At 46.1% G+C, this 27,785-nt stretch overlaps 1 long non-coding RNA gene across 1 annotated transcript; it reads left to right on the top strand.

The window, feature by feature from the left end:
- Window positions 1-2,178: 2,178 nt before the first annotated feature.
- Window positions 2,179-11,267, top strand: LOC140848141 (uncharacterized). Its single transcript, XR_012128686.1, has 3 exons — window positions 2,179-2,353; window positions 5,128-5,229; window positions 10,905-11,267. It is a non-coding gene; the product is annotated as an uncharacterized lncRNA (long non-coding RNA).
- Window positions 11,268-27,785: the final 16,518 nt, after the last annotated feature.

Here is a 27,785-nt window from a genome sequence, read left to right on the forward strand (position 1 = left end):
GCCTTCTACAGCACCCACCAGTGGAGGAAGGCGGCAGGCCAGAGGGGCTGGAGCCAGCCCTCTGACACCCCCATTGGGTGGTAAACACAGTCACTGGAACCAAAGCACCAGTGGACCGTGAAAAGCCTGCTAGGGTGTGGCCAGATGGCCCAGCAGAGGACAGACAGCCCTCCACGCACATTCCTAGCTCTGCCTCCTGGGTCAGCGCCCGATGCGGAGAGACTGATGAATGTGCGGTTGCCAGGGTGATCCCGCCGGGACACTGGGAGTCTGTCTTGGCCTAGCTTGCTTTCAAGGTGGTGTGGTCTCACTGTGTGGTGTGGCCTGTGGCTGGGGGGCCGGCATGGATTCGCATGCATTCAAACCCTTCGGATGGCTGGGGTGGTCAGACTGTCAGTGCACATACCACAGAATGCCAAGCCTGTAGCTCACCAGGCCCCATCCTAACAGTCTCAGGCAGGCAGCATTCCTGATCTCATGGGACTCATGTTCCAGCAGGGGCACAAAGACACGGACAAGTCATTAAATAATTGCAGAGATCACAGGGATGGTTCTAGACCAGAATTTTTCAACCTTGGCGCTATTGACATGCTGGGTAGATGATCCTCAGTTGTGAAGGGTTATCCTGGCCATGGTAGGATGTTTGGCTGCGCCTCTGGCCTCCTCTGGTTAGATGCCAGCAGCAAGCCCCTTAGAGATGACTACCTAAATGTCTCCAGATATTGCCAAATACACGCTGGCTGAGGCTCAAAGTTGTTCATCTGGTTGAGAGCTAATGCTGTGGACCAGGGCTAGTCAATGAAAACAGAATGCAAGCCACAGGCATAACTTTAAATTTGGCACTGCTCACCTTAAAAAAGTAAAAAGACACAGGTCAAGTACATTTTTTAATATATTTTATTTTACCCCCTCTATCAATAATATTATTTCAACATGTAGTTAATACCAAAAAATTATTTAAAGAGATCTTTCACCTCATTGTCTTACTAAGCGTCCAGAATCCCGTGCACACTGGGAACTCACAGCACATCGCACTTTGGAGAGCACAAAGCTGGACTTCCCATTGGCCTGCTTGAGTGGTGAATTTAAGCATCCTCTGCTCGAGGCTCGTCAGAAAGACAGCAGGCCAGTGGAACCTTGCTGTTCACAGTGGTGCCAGCACCTGGGAGCACGTCAGAAATTCAGGAGCTCAGGCCCCTCCCAGACTTGGCTGAATCAGAATCTGCATTGCAACAACTCCCCAAGTTGTCTGTGGGCACCTTAGAGCTTCAGGACTACTGAGCGAGGAAATCACAGGGCCCAGGTGCCAGGCATCCTGGTGACTAAAGCCCATTTCAGCCAGCAGACACTGCCTCTTCTGCCTTGACAAACTTGTGAACCTCAGCACCCCCAGCTGTAAAATGGGGATTGTTAATGCTCTTTCTCTGGGTTGAGGTGGTCCTTAATACAAGTGAGCTTCACCAGACCTCTTCCCTTTCAGGACATGGCTCCCCGTGACCCCCCAAGAGCCTTACCCCTAGGTTGGGGAAGGGGGGTGAATAGGAGGTCATTTCTGCTTCTGGAAATGCTGCCCCGAGAGGGGAGACCCTGAATCCAACTGTAGGGCCACCTAGGTGGGGAAACCCACGTGGAGTGACCTGAGGGGCTTGGACACGGAGTGAGGACACATTCACACGCACCCCTGAGCCGCCCTGGGAGAAGGCGTGGGGTGGAGACTGCAGGGAGTACGGGGGCCGAGGCCCTCTTAGCTCTGTCACTTATGTGACTATGTGTCCTCAAGGCCACAACATTATTAAATGGTTATTAAAGAGCTAGAGGTTCACTGTTTTCAAGTCCCTTCTCCTGACACCTGACCTTCCTGCAGGAAGGCCACATTCTAGGTGTCACCCCTGCCTCTGCCCAGGGGCCCAGCCCCTGCCCCCACCCGCCCAGGATCTGGGTAAAGCCCAGCTTTCCCCTCTGAATGTCAACTCCTCCTGATCTCTAGTTAGGACACGTCCAAATTAAAGGTGCTTATCGCAAAGCCCCGAGGCTGTCTTTGCCTGCTGCTCACTTCCTTTCCAATTCATCAGGCCTCCCCGCAGGTGGGAGAGGGGTGACAGAGAGGTCAGGCAAGGGCTGTAGCCGGAACCGGGGCTGCGATAGGAAGCCCCTGGAACTGTCTGGCCTCCGTCAGAGCAGGGAGATTCAGATTAAAGCAATTAGTAAAACTTTCAAGCAGAGAGCGGCGAGCACGGAGGCACCAGGTGGGCCCATTCGCCCTGGTTTTCCCCTTCGCAGTGAACTAGAAGCTGACGTTGGACAAGTCACAGCATTACCCCGAGGTCCACGGTGGCCGTGAGCCCCTCTCCAGGTGAGGTACATGAGGGCGAGGGCTGTAAAGACGAATAAAACCCAGGGTTTATCCTCCCTCTGTTTGTGATTCAGAAAATAGCACCCTGGACCAGGCAAGGACTTTACAAATACGTGAGGGAAAGAAAAAGGAGGGAGGTGGGAAAAAAGGAAGCAAGGAGTGAGGAAAGGAAAGCCAGGACTGAATGAAGTGACCAATGAAAGAAAAAGACAGAGAAAGGAAGGGAAGAAGAGGGTGGAAGAACAGGTGAAGAGAACGAGATTTATTGCATATTTAATATGCCGTGAACATTTTATTGTTGTTTCTCCTTTTGCTCTTCATTTTCCTCCACGTTCTTCTCCGTCTCACACCCATTTTGCAGGCAAGGAGAGGGAGGCCCAGAGAGGCCGTTCTGAGACAGTGCCCCGGGCTGGAGGGCCCCTTACTAGCTTAGTGACCTCAGGCAGGTCACTTGATTCCTCTGGCCCTCAGCTACTTCATCTGTAAAATAGGACAAAAAAATAGTTACTCCTCTGCAGAGTAAATGAGATGATATGCATACGGCCTAGTACATGTCTCATGTTGAAAGCACGGTAGCTATAGGATGATTACTTTTAAGTGAGTTGCTGGAGGGCACAAAGCTAGTGAAGAGCCTGTTTTGACTCAGGTCTGCCCAGTCCAGAGCCCACACATTTTGCAACACCAGACTGACTCACTGGCAAACCAGGAAAGTGGCACCTAAGCCATAAACCCTCTCTCTTACAGGCACACATTTGTGTACAGGGAGTGGACACCTATTGTTTTTGCCTGCCTAGCAACCATTCACTTTTATTCTGGAAACATCTTTCTCTTTCTCAGGGTGTGAGGTTCTTAGTCAATGAGATGTTTTTGTTGGGAAGGAAGATTTCTTTCTAATGAAGTTGTTACACTGGTACAATGTAAGCCCAGAGTTACTGGGACCACCTCATGGACTTATGAAAGCAGAGTTGAAAAATATAGAATAGATCCCTAACACAGGCATTTCCGCAGCTGGATACAGCTTTGCCTGAAGCTATCACCTGAATTCTTTTTTACCTCTCTAGCTAATTTGAATCCAGTTTCTGTCTCTTGCAACCAGAGTCCTGACTGACTAATTCAAGGCTTGTCTGATGCTAAGGCTCATGTACCTTGAATCGTACAGATTGACTACTCAACAGTATAGAGACTAAAGAAGAAAAAGGCAAAACAAATAAATCAAAAACTTTCTGTTTCTCGCTCTCTTTCATTTTATATGCATGGTACCTCTGCTAATAATGGTTGCTGGATGAATGTACAAACATGTCTGAGAAAGTCCCTTCACATTACCACATATTAATAACTTAGTTACCTGAATAAACACGATAATCCTGTGTGTTGATACCATAGCTGTTCACATGAAATCTGTGTCAATTCCATGGAACTACATCAAGTTCTAATCTGGTGCCCCTTCGAAAAAACCAGGGTTGGTGGAACCTGAGTAAAAATATATTTGGTACTAGTCGTTTGGGAATTGTTCTGTGGTGCACTCCTCCCAAGTAATACTCATTTAGCAAATATTTACTGTCTCCTTCTGTGTGCCACTCCCCTAAGGTGTCTTAACCAGGATAATCAAGATAAGTAGAACCATTCCACCATTTCTTAGATACTGAGCATTCCAACAAACAGAAAACTCTTCTCTCCCTTCCAAGGATATATATCTTCCCTCTTTTGCTCATAGACCATGACTTGGCAGTCCAGGGTGTCAACCCTGTAGCTGGCTTTGGAAACTGACGGCTTCATGAGCCCATCTGTTGGGGTGTTGAGTCACTGAGTCATAAAGAGGAATGTCTCCCACTGAACATCACACCAGAGCACATAGACTTCCAGCTAAGCTGGCTGGTGACTTGGCCACCCCTGAGGGAAGGAGATGGAAGATGTGGGAGGTGGGGAGCCTGCTCAGTGCAGACGGTCACCCCATGAAGACCTCACCTGCCAAAACAGTGACTCACTCACAGTCCTCCCGTTCCTGGCCAGATCTTGCTCATTTGGAATACCTGAGGGGAATACCAGCCTCCTGTATTTAGCGAAAACACAATTGTGAGCTATTTTTAAAGGTGTGACGTTTTCTTACTTTCAAGCAGAGGCAGCAACACTGGCAAAGCCAAGAAATGGGTCTTGGGTTAAAGCTGCTCTTGCTTTAATAAACACATGAGGATCCCCTTTTAAAAGTAAAAGTCAATACAAACGGAGAGTGCTAAGACAGTATACTTTTTAAATTTTATTTTTTCACTGTGGTAAAATATACACAGAATAAAACTTATCATTTTAATTCTCTCTCAAAGTACAATTCATTGGCCTTCAGTGCATTCACAATGTTGTGCAACCATCACCACCAGACATTTCTAGAAATTGTTCACCCTCCCAAACAGAAACTCTATAGCCATTAAACACTAACTTCCTACCCCTACCCCGTCCCCCAGACCCTGATAACCTCTATTCTACTTTCTGTCTTTATAGATTTGTGTTTTCTAGGTACCTCATATAAGTGGAATCATACAAAATGTCCCTTTGTGACTGGTTTATTTCCTTTAACATATCTTCAGGGTTCATCCATGTAGTAGCATGTGTCAGAATTTTCTTTATTTGTAAGACTATATTATTCTATTGTATGTATAGATCATATTTTATTTATTCAATTATCAGTTGATGGACATTTGAGTTGTTTCCACCTTTTGGATGTTGTGCGTGGTTTATTTTTGTGTCCTTGAAACATGTTTGTTTTCTTTCGTGGTTAAAAGGTCTTCTCTGCAAATTCCTGGAGTTTGCCTGTGTAAATTGGGACTGAATGACCAGTTACAACTACTTTTCAGGTGTGTTGCAAAAAGGAAGTTGGATCCTGGGTAAGAAAAGTGCTTCTAAACTCTAAAATGTTCTTTAAAAGTGTTCTCACCTTGTTTATACTATTTGCTTAGCAACATTTTTTTTCCATGGAGAAAAAGTGAACCCTGCCCTCATCTGCTTTCAAATTGTAATAAATCTTGGATGAAAATGTTTCCAATGAATGAGGTTTTCTTGGTGTTTTTATACACTGCCCTCTTTCCACTCTCTCCAAAGCAGGGTGCAATTGTATTGAATGCCTACTATGGGACCAGGACATGATTCTATTAATTACTAGGTATTAATCTACTAGTTATGGGACATGGACAAGTTTCTTCATCTCTTTGTGCCTCAGTTTCCTCATCTGCAAAGTGGGGACCATAATAACCAAACCAACCTCCCAGAGCTGTTGTGAATATCAAATGTGGTAATGATTGTAGGAAGTTTAGCACAGTGCCAGACATAGAGCAGCCATTCGGTCCATGTTAGCTACATTTAAATTATTGTTATTTATTTCTTACTCCTTTTTTAGGATTATTTTTGCCCTGATCTTCTCAATCATTATTAACACGTAATTAAAGATTAAATGCATGGTTCCAGTGCAGTAAAAATACATCAATTCCAGAGACCAAGGGTCATAACCACCATTGTAGTTCATGTTTTAGAGGTGGCCTGCTAATAGTTGAGAACCCTGGTTTAGCACTCAGATCTGCTTTTACTCTCGAGCTGGTTCTGATCACCTGGGTTCCCTTCTCTATAAAATAGGACGATGCCTACCTCCCCGGCTATGGTGGAGACTAAATGAGCTCACGTCTCTGGAACGGTTGCAAGCGTTCAGCACACACTGGCTAGCACTATTTTTATTACCATCCCCCTCTCTCTTTGCCTGGCACGTTCTAAGTGCTTAATGTAAGTTTGCAAAATGACTTTATGACTTTAACATTGTCTCCCTGAAAGTGGATGAGACCCGTGAATCTTCCGAGGAGAATCCTAAGAAACTGCTCCAAGGAGAGAAAGAAGAAAAAAACAAAACCTTAGAGGATTGAGAGGTCAGGTCTTGGGAAAAAAAAAAAAAGGTCAGTTTTGCCAGGCACAAGCAGGCTCAGACTGGGTTGTTTCTGAGACCCTCCGGCGAGAGCGCTGTGACAGCTTGATAATATCCTGCACTATCAGGAAGGGAGCCCAGAGGGCGCCCCCAGGGGGAGAATCCTGGGCGCGCAGCCCCGGCTCCTTGGGCCGCCACCCTGGAGCCAGTGGGATCCTGAGTGGGCCGTGCTCCGGGTCACTTCCCCGGGGGCGGGTCGGCCTCACCCAGGCTGCCGGGATGCTACCGTCTCCATGGCAACAGAGTGCGGACCCGGAGAGGAGCCGCGGCAGGCGAGTGTCCTCCTCCGAAACCAAAGCCCCCGCCCGCACGCGGCCCCGGCTCCGGTCCTGCCGCAGGCGGTGGAATTCTTCTGGGAAGGCGGCTGACGTCGCCGGCTCTGCAGGGCTCCGGCAGCTGATGCAAGCGCAGCCCCGCGCCTGCAGGCAGGCAGCCCCCGGGGAGAGCTGGCGCGGCCTCCGTCTTGTTCCCTTCCGGCCACCCCGCCCGGTTTTTGCTGTGAGGAGTCAACAGCTCCTGGGTGGTTCCCCACCGAAAGACCCAGTGCGGGAACAAAAAAAATGTGTCTTCGCCCAAACCAGTTCTTCCCTTCGGCTCCTCCCAGATTTGCCAGGAGAATCCGAGCATCCCAACCTGGCCAAGTTTGGGTCAATGCGAAGGGTTCTCCGGGCTCCCAGCCGCTCCCCGGGGACGGCCCGGGTTGCCTGAGATACCTGGTGCCAGCTGGTGCCAAGGAAACCGCCCGGATCACGAGGGAACCTCGCGTCCTCGCGGGGAGGCGGCGAAGGGCCTCCGGGTGGAAGGGGCCCAGCCCGGGCTGGTCTCTATCGCCCTCTGCTGGACAAATGAGAGAGTTGGTCCGAAGTTCCCGCTGCCACCGCCTAGGTACTTGGTAGTGGCGAGGGGACGGCGCGAGATGGGTGGGCGGGGAGTGGATGAGGGCTGGAATATTAGAGACCACCCTTCTCATAAAACAGACCAGAAACTGAGGCTCAGAGAGGGCAAAGGACATGTCCATGGTCACGCAGCTAGTCTAGGAAAAGTTGGGACCAGAAGTCTCATTGACACCTTCACTGCACGCTCTCTCTATGCTGCTAACACTGAGAAGTCTTTCCACTGTCAGGCTCCTTATCTTAGAGATCTCCCTTTACATGCCATCCCGCTGGGAAGCCTTTCTCCACCACCGCCTCGCCATCACAATACCAGGCTGGTATTTGCCGTTTTTTGGCTCCTTCTCTCCCACGTGTGCAGTGAAGTTCTCTGCACACCGCATAACACAGAATGCTGCCACAGACTGCAGAAGCGGATATGAGAATCCAGGTGTCTTCTTTTAAGGCAGATATTTAAAGAGGTTTGCAAAAATGTAAAACAACGCCACTCTCATTCATTCTTGGTGTTTTAGAAGATCTAGCTGATTTCATAAAATACATATTATTATGTAATGTTTATTATTTTTAAATGAATTTACACTTTCTTTAAATTTTTAAAAACTTAAAAATTCATCAGTGTCAATGTCTAATATGGCCTCTGCTGATAGATATAACCCACATAAATAGAGCTCATTAGCATCCTGAACAATCTCTAAGAGTGGAAATGGGTACTAAGACCAAAGCCTTTGAGAGCAGCTGCTCTCTGTAAAGTAAGTGCCTCTTCCTGGTGACTGTCATATTTACTCTCTGTCATTTACTTTACAGTCTTTTTCACTAAAGAAATTACCTTTTTATTTAACAGTAAAATAATCTTTAGGAATCTTGCTAAAATGCAGGTTTGGATTCAGTAGGTCTGAAGTGGGGCTGAGAATCTGCATTTCAAACAAGTTCCCAAGTGCTCTGGAGCTGCCCTGGGAACCAGGCTCTGGGACTTGAGCCCTCCTTTCGATGGTGCTTGCTGGGGACCCCTCAGGGGAAAACAAAACACGGGGCTATTAGGAGTCAGCAGGGAGAGAGCAAGTTTCCACAGTTACCACCAGCTCGACTCGGGTCTGGGCTAAGGATCTGTGGGCGAAATTGAGGGTCAGCGAATCTGCAGATTGGGAGGAATAGAAAAACAGCGTCAGGGCTTAAAAGGAACTAGAGCTTTCTTGGAAAATACACATTGAGCTTCAAACAGTAAACTAAAGAGCAATTCAGTTAATGAGCATTAAACCTGGCATGTGAGGGGCTACACTGCTGAACGCTACTCATAAGATAGAAATTATGCTTCTTCAGCTATGGTTCTGGAATCAGCTAGAATCATACCCACATCTCAAAGCACATGGTGGATAGTCGAATAATGGGAATTTCAGTTGTCATGAAAAAAACCTTGACTGTAAGAGAGGGGGAAAGATTCTAAATATGCCATATAACATTTTTGCATGGGGTGGAAAATATATTTAAAACCAAACTGCATGTAACTGCTTCTGCTATCTAATTTGGGGTGGTAGTATAATTTACATCAGTGGAAAAATGCATCTCTATACTGGGTCTTTCCACTTACATAAGGGAAGAAAAAAGACTGACGTAAAACCTCTACCAGTTGGGTGATATTGTCAGAGAAAGGATTAAAAAGTCAAATTATTCCAGAGGCCAGACTTTTGACTCACATGAACCTGCGGGTCTGGTGGCTTCTGGTGGAGTCAAGGACTTACCTAGCTAAGGGAACAGCCTTTACTCCACTTCAGTTTGTTTCTGCCACGTTTGATTGAGGACCCCATGTTGTCAAATCCTTTTACAAAGCATTTCTCATGTAGCAATTTAATGGAAAGAAATTACTACTTTTTTTTTTGAGAGAAGCCTGAAACCAGGGTTCTGTGTGACAGGTTCCCATTTTTCTTAATGACAGGAGGGAAATAAAATTAAACAGGCAATCAAACACATTTTTCTGCTGGGCCAAAAACGAAGGAAATAATCAGGGCTCTGAGATGAATGAGGTAGGAGCCAGGTGAGGTGGACCTTTCTTTCGCTGAGCCCTGAGCTCCCAGGTAAACTGTACCTGAGGCTGGGGAGGAGAATGTGTGTGAGGTGGTAAAGGGCTTTACCTAATCAAATGAGGGGATTTCAGCATTTTTGTGGGAAAGAAGCAGCCCAGAGGGAAGGGTGTCTTAGGAAACAGAGGACTAGAAATGATGAGGGAGGGAAAGGGGAGAAGGGAGACAATGTGTGCAGTGGGGAGGGGAGAAGGGAGGACTGGGCCTCTGTCAGGTGAGGCAGTTTGTAGAGGGGGAGGAGGGGGACTCAGGTAGGGAGGCTATGTTCCATCTGGTGTTGGAGCTGAGCAGACAGAAGTTATCAGCTGCCTGAGGCCATATGCAATTGCGATAAGATGGTGGGAACAGGACGGCCTAGTGGCTGAGAGAACAAAGAGGCCCAGGAACAACCCCAAATGCTTGGGGCCACCTGGGGAGTTAGGTAGGGGCCTTCAATCCCTTTTACAGGCTAAGGAGCCGGCAAGACCCCCAGCAAACACCCTTTGTAGGGTGCTTGGGAAGCGTTGTAAGACTGGCTCCTAGTGCCATTTATTCAGCTTCCCTGGGCCTCAGCTTTCTTTTAAAATGGGAAATAATAACATCTGTGTCACCTTCTTGCAAAGTTCCTGCGAGCTAGCAACTAAATTACTACCTGAGAAATGCTTTGTGAAAGGAAGAGAAACAGATAAATGTGAGGTCTTAGCTGACAGCTGTCATGGATCGGTCTGAATGACAATGCTGGTGTGATAATAATAACAACTCAGCACCTCTGGGGTGCTGGCTCCATACTAAGCAGTTTTTGTGCATTATCTGATTGAAACTTCATAACGGAGATGGCAGATCAATATTCCCATTATATTGAAGGGAAAACAGAGGCCCAGGGAGAGAAAGTACCTTGCTCAAGGTTACTTCCCTGGCAACTGGTAGACCAGGTCTGAATAGCTCTAATATATTCTTTACCACTATGTGACATATTATTTTAATACTCTTAACATTATGTGGGCCTGCACATTGGAGAATATTAATCACATGTGACTTTTTTGTTTCTTAATGATACCTTAGTATACAAAAGCAGTGCTTGTTCACTGGGATTTTAAAATATCATTTTGGTCATTCATTTAAACACATATCCAGTCAGTACTCCCTGTGGGCCAGGGATAGGTGCCAAGTATTAGGGATACCTCCACCAACAAAAGATGGCATCTTGCCTTTGCGACACTTACAAGGTAGCAGCAGAGAGAGAGTATGAAACAATTACAATACCAGGTGCCAAAGGGCAGAGATTTGGGCTGAGGGAGAAGGGCCTGCCTTACCTGAGACCTTAAGAATCAAGAGAAGTTAACCAAGGAAAGACAGTAGAAGGTGAGACCATGTCCCAGACAGGAGTACAGCACAAGTGAGAGAGCCAGAAGGGGACAGGGTGCATGAAGATGGAGAAAAGAAAGTAGTTCTCTGTGGCTAACACGGAAGGTTAAGGGGCCAGGGGTGAGGAATGATGCTGGGGAGGGTGCCAGGCACCGGATCACACAGGGCTTTGTGAGTCATGCTAAGTCATATAACTATCTATATATGTATGGATACATAAGCAAATATGGGTAGTGTGAAACCCTGACAGTTGTTTTTTTTTTCTTTCTTTTTTGTCATGCAAGAGCCTGACAAGCTTCGACTGCAGAAGCTTGCATTTCAGAGATCTTCAGCAAGGCCATCTCCAGTGACCACACTACTGGCCATACGCCTAGGTAATGAGCAAGACCAGCCCTCCCCACTGAGGCCCCTTGTTAGAGACCATGGTTGATTGACCATTTAGGCTGCTTCACTTGTCTTGTCCCTGCCCTTCCAATGTCCACTCTCACGTTTTAAATTTACCAACCCATGAGCCCTAGGCTCCCACCCTCAGCCCCAATAAAGGCAGAATGGCAGGCCTGAGCGTGCTCTCTTTCTACCTGCAACTTCACTGCGCGGCCCCAGGTGTGCTCTGAAACTTCCAGATCTTGTCAGTAATAAACCTTTAATTTGCCAAAATGTCTTGCTTGTCTTGAAATCATAAGAAGAACCCTAAGGGTAGGTCCAGTTATACCACTGGTTTGGAAAGGGGAAATATCATCTGTGGGGCATTCACAGGGCATTCTGTAATGACCCCAGATATTTCGAGCCGATCATGTTACTATCGATAGGATGAGACCAGCACAAAACAATCTCTATGCATATATATGTATATGTATATATACGTGTGTGTGTATGGAGATATATATTGATATATGCTTTTTCCCCCCGAAAAACCAAGCCAGAATCATGCCTAATACTGTTTTATAAGCTTTATTAAGAAGTAATTGATGTACAAAAAATACATGCATTTAAAGTATAAAACTTGATGATTTTGACATCTGGATACACTTGGAAAACCATCATCCCAATAAAGAGAATGAATTCCATCCCCTCCCTCCCTCCAGCCCCTCCCCACCTCTGGCAACTACTGATCTGCTTTCTGTTACTATCTGTGAGTTCATATTTTCTAGAATTTTGTCAAATGAATATATCATGCCGATGAGATCACACCATGTGTACACTCTTTTCTGGCTTCTTTTCCTTGTCATAATGACTGTGAGATTCATCCATGTTCTTGCATGTAACAGTGGTTCGTTCCTCTTCTCTGCTGAATAGTATCCTGTATGGTTTTGAAATCTGCTTTTCACATTTAATATAGCAAGATAGCTTGGCTCTAGGTCAGCTTGCTGGAGTGCAAATGTCAGCCGTGCCATTTGCAAAGGGATGACCTTCAGCGAGAAACATCAGTGTGCTCCCCAGGTTCCCCAGACCTCAAAGACCATGTCTTAAAATGGGATCATAGTGCTACCTGCTCGGGAAACATTCTGTGAGTGTTAATGAGATGATGTATGTCCCTGGGCCTGGGAATTGCTCAACAAAAGTCATCAGGAATAGTATTGCTCTTGTTACTGTCAGTTCGCACCGGGCACATTTTAAGGGAACATCAGACACAGTCATGGAACACTGATGTGACCCTGAAGCTGGGAAGCAAGGAACTGGGGTAACGTTCCCTTTCTGGTGATACTGCAGGCTCCAAGGTGGGGTAAAGCTGATTCCTTCACCTCTCTGCTCCCCGGATTCTCTTCCTCCAGGACAAGGGCACCCAGAAGTAGGGTTTGGGGTGGGAAAGAGTGTGAACAGTCTCTACGGGCAAGAGAAAAAGGAAGCTGGGTTAACTGCAATCAACTTGGTCACATAAACAGTCATCATTCCAACCCCAGAGACCCACGTCTTCCTCGATTGCTCACTCAAATAGCAGATTAAATCATCTCTAACGCACAATGACTGTGCTGTGTTTAAAAAAAGTTTCTCCAAGGCTTACCTGCAAAGGAGGTGTCTGTCCGACCACAGTGATATGAAGTCAGCAAAAACTCTGCAACAGAGCCACGTGTTCCAATAGAAATACACCTAAAACCCCCAGCTTTGGAGTCTGATGAGATCTGAGTTCAAATGCCAGTCCTACCAACTATTAGCTCTGAAACTTGAGCCAGCTGCTATAAGTTGTCTGGGCTACACCTTTTAAATGGAGATAAAAACAACTCCTCAACTCGTGGGTGTTACAGGAAAGCTAAAGGAGAAAGGAGAAGAGGTGTGTATAGCCCTGAGCACAGGGCCCAGCACAAGGAAAATGCCCCCCACAAGAGATAATTGGGGAGCACCATAAACCCCTGTGCGGGAGTGTATTTAAATAAACACTTTCTCTAACTCTAAGCCTCCTGTTTCCATGTCCTTCCTTAAATCACACCTTGTACAGCAGTCTGCCTATTTTAGGCATCTCACCAGCTGGACATGAGGTCCCACGAGAAACACTCAGAAAGAACTGAGGATGCATAAGCTGGGAACTAAATAGGACATGAAAACTGTCTTCAGGGAGGGCTGCCATAGGAAGGTGTATTTAATCAGCTCTGTTCTGTACTTGCTGTGGTAAGCATTTAGTAATGTATGTAATAGTCGTGTCACTATGTCGTACACCTGAAACCAACATAATATTGCTTGCCAGCTATATTTCAATTTAAAAAAGAATTAAAGAAAACAACTTTGCGTTTGGGGAAAAAAAACATGATTAGCTGTTTCACCCCAGAGGACTGAGACTCATGGCTGAATGTTAAGCCATGTTTGTATCAGAAGTCTGCAGAAGGCAGTGGGCTGCCTGGAGGCTTCGCCAGCTGCCTTTGTGGATGTGTTCGATTGAGGCTCAGTGACTAGGTGGCAAAGACGTGGTCAAGGTGATTCCTGACGCAGTAAGCTGGACCACATGACGGCTTCCTTCAGGTGGATGCAGGGGAGGTGGACAGAGTCAGGAGGCGGTGGGCAGAGGGAGGGTCCCCCACGCTCTGCAGCTAGGGCAGCACTTGCTCTTTGATTTGTTTGTTGTATTTGGGTTCCTGCCCAAGATCTGACAAGAAGACTTTGCTCCTTAAAGCCAGAGTTTCTCATTTTGTTCTGTTTTGTTGAAGCCACTGTCCTGGATGACCTTTTAGGGCCTCTTTGAACTCTGGGGCTCCATGTTGGTGATTCAGAATTGCTGTGACCCTGACAGATAGGGGATTTGTCAGAACTCTTTTGCTTGCAAGTTTTTCCAAAAAAAAAAACCTCTCAACTTGGCTAATGCCAGATGGGGATTTAGTGATGAGAAACTTGCAGGGCTGTTGAGGTAGTTCACAGCATTGAATCAGAGCTGTGACAACCACGGCCTCGGGGATGAGAACCAGCCACTCGGCGGTGCCCTAACTCTGTTCCTCTGACTGCCAGGTCTGCTCTTCTCCTTCCTCCCTGTGTGTCAGCTTCCAGCACACAGCCTACCGGCAGCTTCAGCTGTGAGAATAAGAGAACTTTTTGCTCACAACATCTGCATATGAATCCCAGGCAAGGATCATCACCTCTCCCCCCCTTGATAGGTCACACTATAAACTTGGCCAGGCCTGCATCATCCCCTGTAGCCAGGGCAGGATGAAGGAAGCTGGCTGGGAAAGCAAAATGCAGTGGCTACGACGCTCTTGGAAGTCCTTAAGAAAACATATAAGGAAAACTCCAGCAGAAATCATTGGGTCCCCCTTAGAGAAGGGGGTTCCATTTCGGAGAGATCCCACTCATGGAGCATTGATTTTAGGTCAAACACATTACAGGCATTATCTTTTTAAATTGTCGTAACAATGAGCTGGATTTTTGTTCTCATTTTACAGATGAGGGATAGAAGCCCAAAGATGGTGATTAAATTTCCCAAGACCACATGGCTTGGAATAAGAGAGCTGGGATTTGGCACATGCCGTCTGTGCGGGCCTGCATTTGGGGCCGTGTTTCACCTGGGTTAATGCAGATGATGCTGAAGTAGATCATGGGGTTTGGATACAAAGACCAGGGCACGTTACAAGACTGGTGACAAAGAACACTGGCCACGGAGACATGAGCCCTGAATTCCAGGCCCTGCTCTGCCTCTGCTCCTGATTAGCTGAAATGCTTCCGTATCCTCAGGAGAACGTCCAAATCTCTCACTCAGGCCGACAAGCTCAAGCGTGTTTGTCTCCCTCTGCAGCTGCTTGGCACCTCAGTCCCTCATGACTCTGACAGTTTCCTACAAGTTCCAGGCTTTTTTTGCAAATGCAGACCCCTGTGTTTGGAATATCTCTTCCCTTTCCCCATTTTCCTTCCGGTCAGAGCTTTTATGCACCGCCCCCTGGGTGCAGGCCTCCCTGATTGACACTCGGTCACGCCCCTCTGGTAAAGACCTTCAAGTCGCACTTACTTCTTTAAAGCACCTGTCTTAATGAAAATGAGTGACCCAGTTTTGGCTGGCCACTGAGCTGGAAGCTCCGTGAGGGGGCGGGGACCCTAGCTGCCTTCTTGATCTGTATCTCCAAACCTAGCATGATGCTGGTACCTGGTGAGAAGCCATACGTACTTATCAAAAAGGCCCAGTGAAGTCTGGGCACCCGTTCCTGGCCTCCTCTTCCCAGTCATAAATGTCAGATTGTGTAGGTGTCAAATTCCATGACTTGAAGAGCACCTGGGTAAAGAGGGAGCTATTGTCAGTGGGTGGAATTTGGTTAAATCCGGGAGGGTGTTGCATTTTATGTGAAGCCTGTAAAAGAAAAGGCTAGCTGGGGCCATCTGGTCTGGTAACAGGTGGACTCCAAAATGAAGAGGAGAAGTTCACTGAAAAAGCAGCCCTGCCTGTAAAAAACTCACACTTCTCCCAGAAGAAGGCTGTCACTTGGTCCCTTTCTCTGGCTCTGACATATGCTTCAGTCCCTTGCTTCTACATGCGGTTGATAATTCAGAGTTTGCTGCCATGTGAGGAGAGCCGCTGTGAGAACTGAAAATGGTTTCTCTGAGAGCAACTGGCAGAAGGAGGAATTCAGTGCTGCGCTTAGGCCCAGAGACTTGGCATGGTGGGCCAGTGGCCTGAGTCTGGATGCTGGGGGCAGGGAACCAGACAGTGGCTCCAAGTGTGTGGCTCAGGGCCAGGATCTTCTGAGGCTTTGGCCTTAATAGAGTGCCTAGTATTTTTTCATATGGGTTTGTTTGGCTTAGCTTGCCTGCTGGACAGACTCCGGACCCAGCTCTGTTCAAACCTTGCCTCTGCCCCTCACTAGCTATGCAATTTTCCTGCATAATATGCAAAAATACGTCTTTGGGCCTCGGTATCCTCCTCTGTAAAATGGGGATAGTAATGTAGTTACTTCTTAGTATTGTACTGAAGATATAAGTTAATTTGCATGAAGTTCTTAAGTTCCTGCCCATGCTAAGTGTCATATGAATGTCTCTGGTGTTCTGTTTCGAAAAATCTTCTCAGTGCTTCGTTTGGTATCAGGCAATTGGAATTGTATTTCTCAAAGAGTGGTCTGTGGGCCACCTGCCTCAGCATTACTTGTGCCAGAGGTGGTATTCAAAATATTTAACAGCAGAAAAGGCAAGGACCTCCACTAATCAGAACTGACAGCCATTATAATCACCCTATGCCAGGCACTGACCCTATGGTTTCTGGATCATGGCAGATCTGGGAAAGATCAGGATTAACTGGGGTAGAAGGGGACAGTCAGATATGGTCAAACAACCATTCTGCTTAGCCCAGGATGTGGGACTTTCAGTGCTGAAACTGGGGCATTCCCGGGCAGCCTATGACAGTTGGTCACCCATATACAAGGTCTGTGAGGGCAATATCTGTGTATCAAATAGTTCAGAAATACATCAGTATGTTAACAACCAGCAAGATATAAAAGAATATGATCCTGTTTTTTTTGTATGAAAATAATAAAAAGAGACTATTTATTCAACCCAGCACCACCACTTACTAGCTGTATGATCTTGTACAAGTCCCTCAACTGTGCTGTGTCTTAGTTTCCCACATTATAGAATAAGAATAATGAGTCACAGCTCCATAGAGTTATTGTGAGGTAAAGGAAATGATCAGCATAAATCATGGAGCCTAATGCTTAGTGTGGATAGGGCACTCAATAACTAATAGCTATTTTTATTACATGTGCAGAGAAAAAAGCTTTGATTAATATTCATCAAAATAGTAATAACAGGTCTCTTGGGATGATTGGATTATAAATGATTTTAGTTTACTTTCTCATGCCTGTATTTTCTAAATTGCCACAATGAACACAAACTACTTATGTAAAAAGAATAAATAAAAGAGCCTTGGTTCTTGTCATACTCCTAGCAATGCCTGGCAGATTGTAAGCATACAGCAAATATTTCTAGAACAACTGAACAGACATTCATGTGCCCAGGTCATACAATTGAGGAGATTTTATTCACATCAGATCTATAGTTCTTTAATTTGCAAAATTACCACACTTGAAGTTTTGATGATTAATGGTTCCCTAAATACTTTCAGTATTGTTTTATCAATTACTAAGAACTGAATATTTCAAATTTGTAAGCCATTTTCTATTAAAGATTAAATTTTAGAAAATAAAGCTTTACATAGTATTAGTAAGGATTCTTTTAGGTACAAATTGCAGATATTCAAATGAAACTGGTTTAAGGAAAAAAAAAATTTTTTTTTTTAAGTTTTGGCTCTCACAAATAAGAGTCCTGAGGTATTTGGCTTTTAGAGAGGCCTAGATGACTTTATCATGCTTCTCTCTTTTCGTGTAATAAATGAGATGGCTGCTGCTGGCCCCAAAGTTGTATTCTGAAAGAAAGAGATCTTTTTCAAAGGCTCTTGTAAAAAATCACAGAGAAGCCTCTGATTGGTCAAGCTGGAGTTATGTGGCCATACTTTGAGGGGAAGTTGAAGGCAATGGACTGAGTATATTTCCCATAGAATGGGATGAAGAGTAGAACCCAAAATAAAGACTGCCAATCAGACCAAATGATGAATACTCATGAACAGCCAGGCCCCTTTTTCTAGTGGAAGGTTCTATGTAAGGTGTTTGCCTTCACTGGGAGAACAATGCCTCACAAATGCAGGACATTATGATTTTGCTGACAGACCTGGACTGCCATCCAGTGACCTGGGTAGGTGCAAAGCCTTGGATCTCAACCTCTAGGAGCCCAGTGTGACCTCCCTTTCTGTCACCTGACTTTTCCTCTTTTTCTCTCCATCTCTAAGGCTCCTTGAGTCCATTAAATCTCATTGCTCCCTTCCTTTCACTCAGGGTATAGCTTTTTCTTTCATTTAATCTCTGCTGTGGCTTCTCTGTCTAGTTCTACTGATGGATGGGCCTTGAATTGTAAAGACCATGTGGGCAGTGGATAAGAATTCTCTACAATAGTCTGTTCTTAGAGTGAATTATCTAGAAAGGAATTAGACTTTTCACACCACAAATATTAATGTTCTGTTGATAAATCTCTTGTACCTCTATCACCTGCTGTGCCAGAGTCTCTATTCTAGTATTTGAATGTATCAGTTTGGTTGTATATCAGTCAGGAAAGGCTAGGTTGTGTTGGAGCAACAAACATCCCCTGAATCTTATTGGCTTAATACAACCAAGTTTATTTCTTATTCATGCTAGGTGTGTCATGTTGGTTACAGGAACCACTGCTTATCATAGTCCCTGGGAAACCCAGGTTAATGGAGGCTCCATCTACATTTCCTTGATGGTTCAGACCAGGAATGAGGGTGTGGAAAAATCATACTGGCACATACCAGCCTTTGCCTGAAAAAATGATACACAACCCTCCTACTCACATTTCATTGGACAAAGCAAGCCACATGTTTATACCTTGTGTCAAAGGAGGTAGGGAAGCACAGTCCTCTCCTGTGCCCAGAAAGAGAGAATGCAAATAGTTGCAAACAGTCCTGATAACCACCATGGGTGTACTTTTGAGTGCAAGTAACAGAACACTAGTAATAATTCACTGGCCGGAGGCCATCATCCAGCACCCAGGTTCCTTCTGTTTTCTGTCCTGCCATTCTGTTAGCTGCTGTTACCTCATAGGATGCTCTCTTCGTAGTCAAAGATGGCTGGCCTCTTTCAGTTATTACGTATGGATTGCAACACGCAGATAGAGAAGAAACATATCTGTCTCATATCCCTTTTTCAACACAATGAAAACCTTTCTAGGGGCTCCTGAGCAGATTTTCTCTATCTCATTGGCCAGAATTTTAGCATATGCTCTTGTCTAAACTACTCACTTGGCAGGAGGATGGAGACCACCAGGACTGATTTAAATGAAGCAAGATTTATTCCCTAGGATTGCCTCCAGGGCTAGCCAAAATCAGGACATGGCCACTTAAAGGGGAGTGCATCAAACTGGGGTCCTATTTTTAGGACAGAAGGGGTATAGAATCATAGTTGAGTAGAAAACTATCAGAGTCTGCTGTCCCAGACTCCAGGGAGAGATGAGTGTGGGGAAGTGGGAGAGAAACCCATTCTGCCTGACATGTCTGGTCGTATTGAATCTTCACATTATATTGAGAGGGCAGGTTTTCTTGTCCTGTTTCACAGATAAGACATGTGGCAGTAGATATACATAGCTTGATCAGACTCCAAAGTCCTACTTATGATGCTTGGCCTGGCTGTTTATCCATCAAGTACAATTACAGAGTGGAATGTCAGAATTCTTTTTTTTTTAAAGTCTTCTGGGGAAGACAGAGGAGGGAGAGGTGCATTTCTGCTTTTTGGTTAATCAATGATTAGCCCTGGTACAAATAGGATTTGCGTGATTGGATTGGCTAATCTCTGAATTCCCTCACTGACGTCAACCAAAGATCCCTTTTTAACTAGGGACAGTGCCTACTTTATGACAAAGAAGAAAGCAGGTGTGTTAATCTGCAACTTCATCCAGGACTAAATTTACCTTGAAAAGGAATGTGGCTACGTTATATTTGAAGCAACTCTCCCCTCTTCCAGGGTTTATGCAAAATGTCTGTATCTCCCCACCCACCCCCTAGAATTTTAATAGCCTCCCCTCCAGAAGAAAAATTGGCAGCCATTTGAAAGCTCTTCCCTCAGTGTTTGCTGATAGACAGGCTGATAAATCTAAGAATCTGGTTGATGGGGTGGAGAAATAGGGCAAGCACCTCTTAGGAGGGCTCTGAGGTAGAGCAGACAAGTACCCATGGTCACACTGTGGTTACCTCCATGCCTGGTCCCCACAGCCTGCCTTGACTTGCCTGGTGCTTAACTACAGACGAGGCATGTGACTTCAAAGTCTCCCCAGGATCATAATGAAGCTCAGGGGCTGGTCCTGTCCACACCTAAGAGGTGGCACTGCCCCTTTTGGAGGCCCTCCTAAGTGCCAGGCGCTGAGTTAAGCCATTGCTTATACCATCGCACATAATTCTCACTCCAGCCCTCCAATGTAGGTGACTTCTCATGGGTAAAGTTCAAGGAAGCTACGCAACCTGTCCAAAGTCACAAGGAGGCAACCGAGCTGGGATTTTATCTCAGGTCTGTCTGCAAAGTTCATGCTCTTAACTGCAGTACCCAACTTCCTCTGCTTACCTGAAGAACTTGATCTTACTTTAAAGTCCCCATGAAAGGTCTACCAGGTGGATATTGAAATGACTACCTCCGTTTTGTTGCAGGGTTAGAGAAGGTTTTGTCCAAGTGGTACAGCTAGTGGTGAGCCTGGATTTGAAGCTAGGTCTGAATGACCTGCACCCAGAGCTCAGCTCTGTCCCTGAATTACCTCCCCCAAACATGAGCGGCTGATCTTAGCATCCAGCATCCCTGAGTCACCTTGCACCTGGATAACCAGCTGCTTTGTAACAGAGAATTGCCATGTTTTAAAAATCACAAAAAAAAAAGATTATGTTTGACATTACAAGCTGGTGTTGAGATACATATGTGCATTTTCCCCTTCTTTGAAATAGCTCTGGGTTTTCTAAAGAAGTTCTTCTGTTAAAAATGCCCCTTCCAGTTTCCCAAGGTCTTTTCAGGTCGGCATATTTAAAAAAAAGACTTGAACTTGTCACTCAGCTCTCACTTTGCATGAATCATAACAGGACTTTACGTGGGGAAACAACCTAGTTCTAGGAACCAGTAATAGAAGTTGTCATCTTCACGGGTGCATCTCAAATCCCACTTGGATGCCTGTCTGGGGCCCGTGTGACCCAGGGGGAACTGAGCAATTGGGCTGTGGTGACCTCAGCTGACAGATGCCTGAGTCACACGTGTAGCTGCCCCTGTGACCAGACCTCGGGCAAAGGCCAAAGAATATAGAACAATCTTTAGAGTGATGGTTACTTCCTCCCTTCAAGATGGTATTTCTAAATCCAGGCTAATAATATAACAACAGTAAAAACAGTAACAGTAACAATAGCAGCTAACATGCGCTGAACACTTAGTTACAACTACCCTCACTGGTAGCATTGCTGTTGTTATTCAACCATCCAAGCATCCTCTAGGTGGCAATTATTCTTGCAGTGAAGTGCGGCACTTAACAGATCAAGCTGTGGGAGCAAAGACGCTGGGGTTTGACTCTTCCTGTCACCTCTGGCTGGTCATGTGAATCTGGGAAGGTACTTTCAGTTTGCTAGACCTCAGTTTTCCTCATCTGTAAAATGGGGATGATGTTGCTTAAAGCCGTTGGGAAGATTACATAGGATCATGTCTGTAAAGCACTTAATTCATAGTTGTTGGCTCAGAATGAAGGCTCAGTGACTGGAGGTGATAATTAGCTATCAGACATAAAATGCCAGACAATCGCCCTTTCTACGCACTCACCTTGTAAGCTTCTCTGCCAGGACCTTGTAAGCACTTAAAGGATCTGAGCTTCCCACAGTGATGAAGCGGAAGGAAACACAAAGAATGAGATCATCTGTAGAAATGGATTACGATTTCTTGCCCATTAGCCAGAAAATGGTGCTCAGGTGTCTCACATATAATTAGCTAGGCAGGGGTTTACGTGATGGTGGTGGTGGGGGGACGGTGGAAGACATAAGGAGGTAGGGAGAAATGTATTTTTCAGCTGTCATTTCTGTCTGGGATTTAGTACAACACATATTTTCTCACCAGCAAGATCAAAGGGACAGCACACCTGACATCTCTCTTGGCACACTGCTAGACAGCAGGGAGGAGGGGGAAATAAATCAAAGTGTTTGCTACCACAGCCGTTTGGGTTTGTGAAGACAGGACGACATAAATCTTTGCTGTGAGCTGGGCCTTGAAATAGGGTGAGAAATTGCTGCAAAATGAATATTCCATCAGGAATGCTGCTGGCCTGCTTTTCTTAAGAGTTGAGTTTGTCTATGACTCTGATTGTTTTTTAGGACCAACCCAGTAACCCTGCTCTGGGTTTCAGGCCCCTTCCCCCTTCTCATCCATTTCCCTTTTTGCTGACATCTACTGAGGAATGGCCCTGCCCTGGGCACCCAGCTACATATGAGAGGACACGGTGTAATGGACTCAAGGTAGTGTCTGTCCTCAGCAGTGTCCAGCCTCATGGGAGAGGTGGGCACTGAGCAGATCCTTACACCAACAGTATAAATGCAATGACTGCTCAGAAGGAAGGGCTGGAGCTGATAAGGGTGAGTAAGAGGGCCACCACATCCAGTCTAGGGGCTTGGGGACAGCCTCTCTGAGGAAGTGATGTTCGAACCCAGACCAGAGGGGTGAACAGCAATTAGCCAGAAAAGAGTGGGTGATGGGGATGTGGGTGGGGAAGCTTAGCATTTTCAAGAAACAAGGAAATGGCCAGTGTGGCTGGAGTTCAGCATGTAAAGGGGAGAATGACGTGATGTGGCGTGGTAACTGAGCTGGCCTATTTTCCTCTCATTTCGTGTGGCTCCTGTTTAGTTTTGATGTGTCCAGTTCCTAGAGGGGAAAGGCAGGCCTGCGCTTCCTGTCATGGAGCCCCAGGTCTGCAGGCCAATGGAGCACTCCTCCGGGCTGGCTGAAGCCTCCTTCCAGGGTGTCCTGTGCCCAGTGCTGTCTGGCCCCTCGGCAACCTTCCCACCACGGTGGGGCTGCACAGCCCAGCAGCCCACAAGCACAGTCCTCACACAGACAGCCAGGAGCCTGTGGATCTGGCCTCCTCTTGAAGAAGGTACTGCCTGTTGCCTGGGTCCCCACTGGCATCCCAGCCCCAGTGATCTGGTTCCTCCAAATCATTCATAGCAGTGAGAACGGCTCCCTTCCCCTGGGGCCCGCCCTCATCAGGGTCGTCTGTGGCTGCTCAGCGTCAAGTATTCCAGGGGACAAAGCAGAACACAACCAATAGGGTGCCACAGTGGAGCAGGCACCACACTGAGCACCTTACCCAGGACCCCACCCTTCCCCAGAACACAACTGTGTGGTGGGGGCTGTCGTCAGTGCCCATTTTAGAGATGACAGACCTGAGTCAGAGAGGTCAGGCGACCAGCCCCGTGGTCACACTCTCATCAGGGAGAGGCTGGCATTTGAATCTATCTGGTCCTAAAGCCCCAATTCCTAAGCAATATCCTCCATTCTCCCTATTCTCACTCTCTCTCCCTCTCAATTTCTGGAAGGCCTTCACACTGTGATTATTCTACAACTGGGGCTTTGCCTTGCGGGTGAATCCTGCTCTATGCCCCCATGCTTTCCTGTGGTGACAGCTCACCTTCCTGTTTTTACATGCCCCGTTGTGTCTTGCAGGGCCTCTCTGTCCCTGTCATCTGGTGGCCTAGTTTCCTCCTGTCACCATGTATTTCCCCAGTACTCTTTGGAGCTGGAGTTTCATCCCCAGCCTGAGGTTCAGCCTATCCCCCCAGAGGGACAGGCCTCTTCGTTATAGAGCTATGACCCTTTCTTATTCTCCATTGGCCTGCTGCTAACCCCTAGGTTACCAGCGCGGTGGTGGGGGGCAGAGGAGGCACTGGGGCACCCCAGACTGTCTGGAAGGAAATGTTTCTCAAAGCGGGTGGCACCATCCTGGGGGAATGTCTCCTTACCAGGGTCTTTTTTGTTTTCACAAGGATCATAGGAATGTGGGGTAGAGATGGAGAAGTCTCATATGTCCTACTGACTTTGGGAACCTGTGAGAGGCAGGCTAGGCAGGCAGGGCAAAGAGCTGTCTTATGCCCCCACAAGATTTGAAATGTGCAGCCAGGTGAGAACTAAGTTTTCATTATCTGACCATAGATCCTAACTCTTTCTCCTCATCAGCACAAACACCAGCACGGTTTTATTAGCCACCAAGCTTCCCAAGACTGCTCTGGCTGTACAAATGGAAGCCAAGCTCTACCACGTGCCCAACAGTTGGGTGAGGCAGAATTGGGAATCTGCCCATTGGGAAAATGTGGTCATTAATGGCAGTACCACACTTGGGGTCTGAGTCACGGTGCCTCACATTTACATCTGTCCTCACAGACAGTTATTGCATGCATGGAGATCTTATGGAGGCCTACTTAGTCCTTATTTGGAAATAGCAATTGTAAAGCAGAAGGGTCAACAAATTAGGTGGACACTGGCTCTCTCCTCTGAAATCCAGGTGCACTCATGAAAAGTAGGTGCAAAACATTTGACTCCTCATCGCCGTCTTGAATCATCTGAGCACTTTCATATTGAAAAGCATAATGTCTTATAAATCATTTCTTTTATTTCTCCCTTATATGATATTCAGACTGATATATTGATTTTAAGGATTTTTGTGGGTAGATGATACTCCATGAATTTCAATTCAGGATAGTAGAGGCAATGTTACAAAAATATTTGTTTTAAGAAAAAGGGGTTGTGATGGAACTAATCAATTACAGGTTTAAGGAAATGAGGATGATTTTCGTTTGTTTGGTGCCAGAATTTATACAGCAAATAAACGATCGTCCCACCCAAGCCTTCCTGGCAGCCAAGGACTTCTTTTATTGGTGATTTTGCTGCAAACTTCTGGTTTTCTCCTCTTGGAACTGTCTTCAGACGCAAGGCAGAATTTTATTAGCCGCCAGCCCCATGCCACTCCCCACCCTTGAGAATTTTCTAGGGCTTTTCTCATTGAGAAAGATTTTGGTGTTTGAAAAGAGCCAACGGTTTTTCAGAGCAAATTGTGACCAAGGTGGGCGATCATGCTGGAAGAAGGCATTCTTGGCCACAGACCGTGAACTTTGGGGCTGGGATGGTGTTCACCCGTCTTTGCCTCTCTACCCCAGTGCTTAGCATATGGCACATGGTAGGTGCTCTGTATGAAGTTGAACCAAACTTTGTCAAATAGGCAGTGTGAGCTTGGAGAAAGAGAACTGAATCAATGCACGTGTAGCATACTGAATTTAAATAACACAGAGGTGGGTACAATAGCAGAAAGTGAAACCTCCTTTTCTGGGTGCAGTGAAAACATTTAAAAGATGGCCCAGCATGGACAAAGCCCAGTAAGAGTGGATGCCCCTGTATCCCTGGGTCAGACCGTGTTGTTGTGTTGCAGTTGAAAATCAGCCCTGCTCCTCCCTCTCCATCCCCATGGGGCTCCCGCTTCCCAGGGGTAACTTTTAGGAGTGATGATGGATTTTTGGAACTTCTTTTCTCCCTGTAGTAAACACTGTTAAGAATTTAGTGAGTCTCCTTCCAGACTTTAAACATATTCATGGAATGGGTGCTTGCGTGCAAGGAGAGTCACGGAGAGGGTGAGATATTTTCCTAGATGCCTTCAATCCAAAGACATGAGATTATATCACAATACTATTCTAAAATGTGCTGTTCTACACTTCCTGTATCATAGCCCATTTAGAACCACATCGTGATCAAGTGTTTTGCATACCATGGCTCTGAAGGAAATTCCAATATGATGCCAAACATGTTTTGAGGATGGGAAGACAGGAGGACAATTTAAATGGCAAATATTCTTTCAGACATATGAGTTCTTAGGCATATGTTTTTCCTCCTCGTTTAAAATACTGCAACTTTGGACTGGGAAGATTTGAGTTCAAATTCCAGTAGGGAATAAGAGCCTATATTCTGGTGCAGGAGACCAGTACTGCACAGGTGAGCAAATAAGGGAAGAATGTCAACATCATTTATGATTGGGGAAAATGTTCTGAAGGATAAAAAAGGTGTGACAGTTTAGAAACGAGAAGGAGACGATCCCTTTAGATAGGGTCATGGGGGAAGTCCCTCTGAGGAGGTGACCCCTGTGTCAAGACCAGAGATCATGCAAAGGCCCTGAGGTAGGAGAGGGCTGGGTGTGATTGAGGGCCCACACAAGGCATGAGGAATTAGTGACCAATAGGAGGTGAGATCAGGGAAGCTGGCAGGGACCAGATTTTATAGGGTCTTGTAGGGAGATCAGATTTTATTCTAAAAGGATTGGGTTGGACTGATTTGGTTTTAAACTGTCTCTCTGGAGACTGAATTAGAGAAGGACTAGGGTCAACACATGGAGATCAGTTAGGAGACCTTGTAGCTGTCCAGACAGGAGAACATGACAGTTTGGATGAGGGAGATGCTGTTGAGATCAAGAAATAAATGGATTCAAGGTCTCTTCCGGTGGTAGAGCCACCAGGATTGGCTGATGGGATGATGTATGTTCATGGTGTGTGTGTGTGTGTGTGTGTGTGTGTGTGTGTGTTGGGGGGCTGTGGCTGACTAAAGGACCAGTGGTGTGGATTTGGGCATGAGTAGCTGTGTGGATGGTGGTGCTATTTTGGAAATAAGGAAGTTGGGTGAAGAACAAGTTTGGGAGACAGAGAGGTCAGGGAAGTGAGAAGTCCTTTTTGGTCAAATTCATTTTGCAAGGCCTCTTGGACACCCACGTGAGATATCAAATGGATAAGTACATTTAGGGTTTCAGGGACAAGTCTGTACATTTCAGAGTAATCCTCATAGAGATACATTGAAGCCAAGGGAGCTAATGTTGAAAGGTGGCTGTATTTTCCAGTTTTTAAAACATCTCTATTGCAGTTTCTGAGCGGTAAGAAAAAAAACTGAATGACAGGGAGGAGAGGTGTGGGGAGAGACTGCCCAATTCCAAGTGTTTCTATTAGGCTATGTCTTGCAACAAAACAAGTTTTGGGCTTTTGCAAGCTCCTCTTTTAGCAGAGCCTTGCGGTGGCACACTTTCGTGAGACATGGGACCCGCACGCCACCTGCTGGTCGTTTCTTAGCATTTTCCAACACATCCCTCAGAGCAGAAAGGTTTTATTCCACCAGGTGTTTGTAAGCTGCAGTGAAGCTGCCGTGGGAATACAAGAGGCATCAAGGTCAAGGAGTTAACATTTCTCACTAGGAAGATCATCGATGCCGTGGGTGTGGGGCAACAGTGTGAAGGATCTGGGTTTGGAGCAGAGAGAGAGGGACTTGAATCTCACCTTTGCTGAAGCACCTGGTAAGCCTCTTCACCTCTAGACTAAAGTAGGGTGTGCCCAGTAAAACTTTCTGAGACCATGGGAATGTCTTATATCTGTGTTGCTCAGTGTGGTAGACACGAGTCACATGTGGGTGTTGAGCACTTCAAATGTGGCTGGTGTGACCTACTGACTTTTACAATTTTAATTACTTCAGATTTGAGTTTAAACAGCCACCCATGGCTAGTGACTACCATATTGGCAATTAAATTCCAAAGACTCAGTTTCCTTATCTGTACAAGGGGATGACAACACATACCTACAAGGTTTTATGCAAGCTGTATAACTCGGGAAAACATCTGCACACTGAGCATGCCTTGTAACAGGCACTTATAATGTGAGTTTGAATATCCGTACACATGGTGGACTCAGTAGCATATTCCACCTGCACCCCCTCCACCCATCACAAATTGTTCATTACTCTCTTGCTGTGAATTCCAAAGAAGAAAACAGGGAATATTCATTAGTACTGCAGGTCTGTCTTAAAAACGTTCTGTTTGGAATGAATCACTCAGTGTGGTGTCTTGTATTCCCCCCTCAACCCAGCCTTTCTGAGACAGGGAGACTATATCAGCTTATGGTGAGAAAATCATCCCAGTCAATGAATAATCAAAGACAAAGCCAAGCAGATGATAAATCTTGGCCTGTGTCCTGTGAAGCCACCCACGAGGCAACATTGAATAAATCTGTTCAGGCTTAGCATATTTTGTAGGGTAATTGGTTACAGTTTTCTCAGACTGTTTGATGGGTTAACCTTATCTTGGGCTTATTCCAAGGCAATGAAACACAGAATGAAATA

Source organism: Manis javanica, chromosome 3 (assembly GCF_040802235.1).
Source record: "Manis javanica isolate MJ-LG chromosome 3, MJ_LKY, whole genome shotgun sequence".
Classification (NCBI taxonomy): domain Eukaryota; kingdom Metazoa; phylum Chordata; class Mammalia; order Pholidota; family Manidae; genus Manis; species Manis javanica.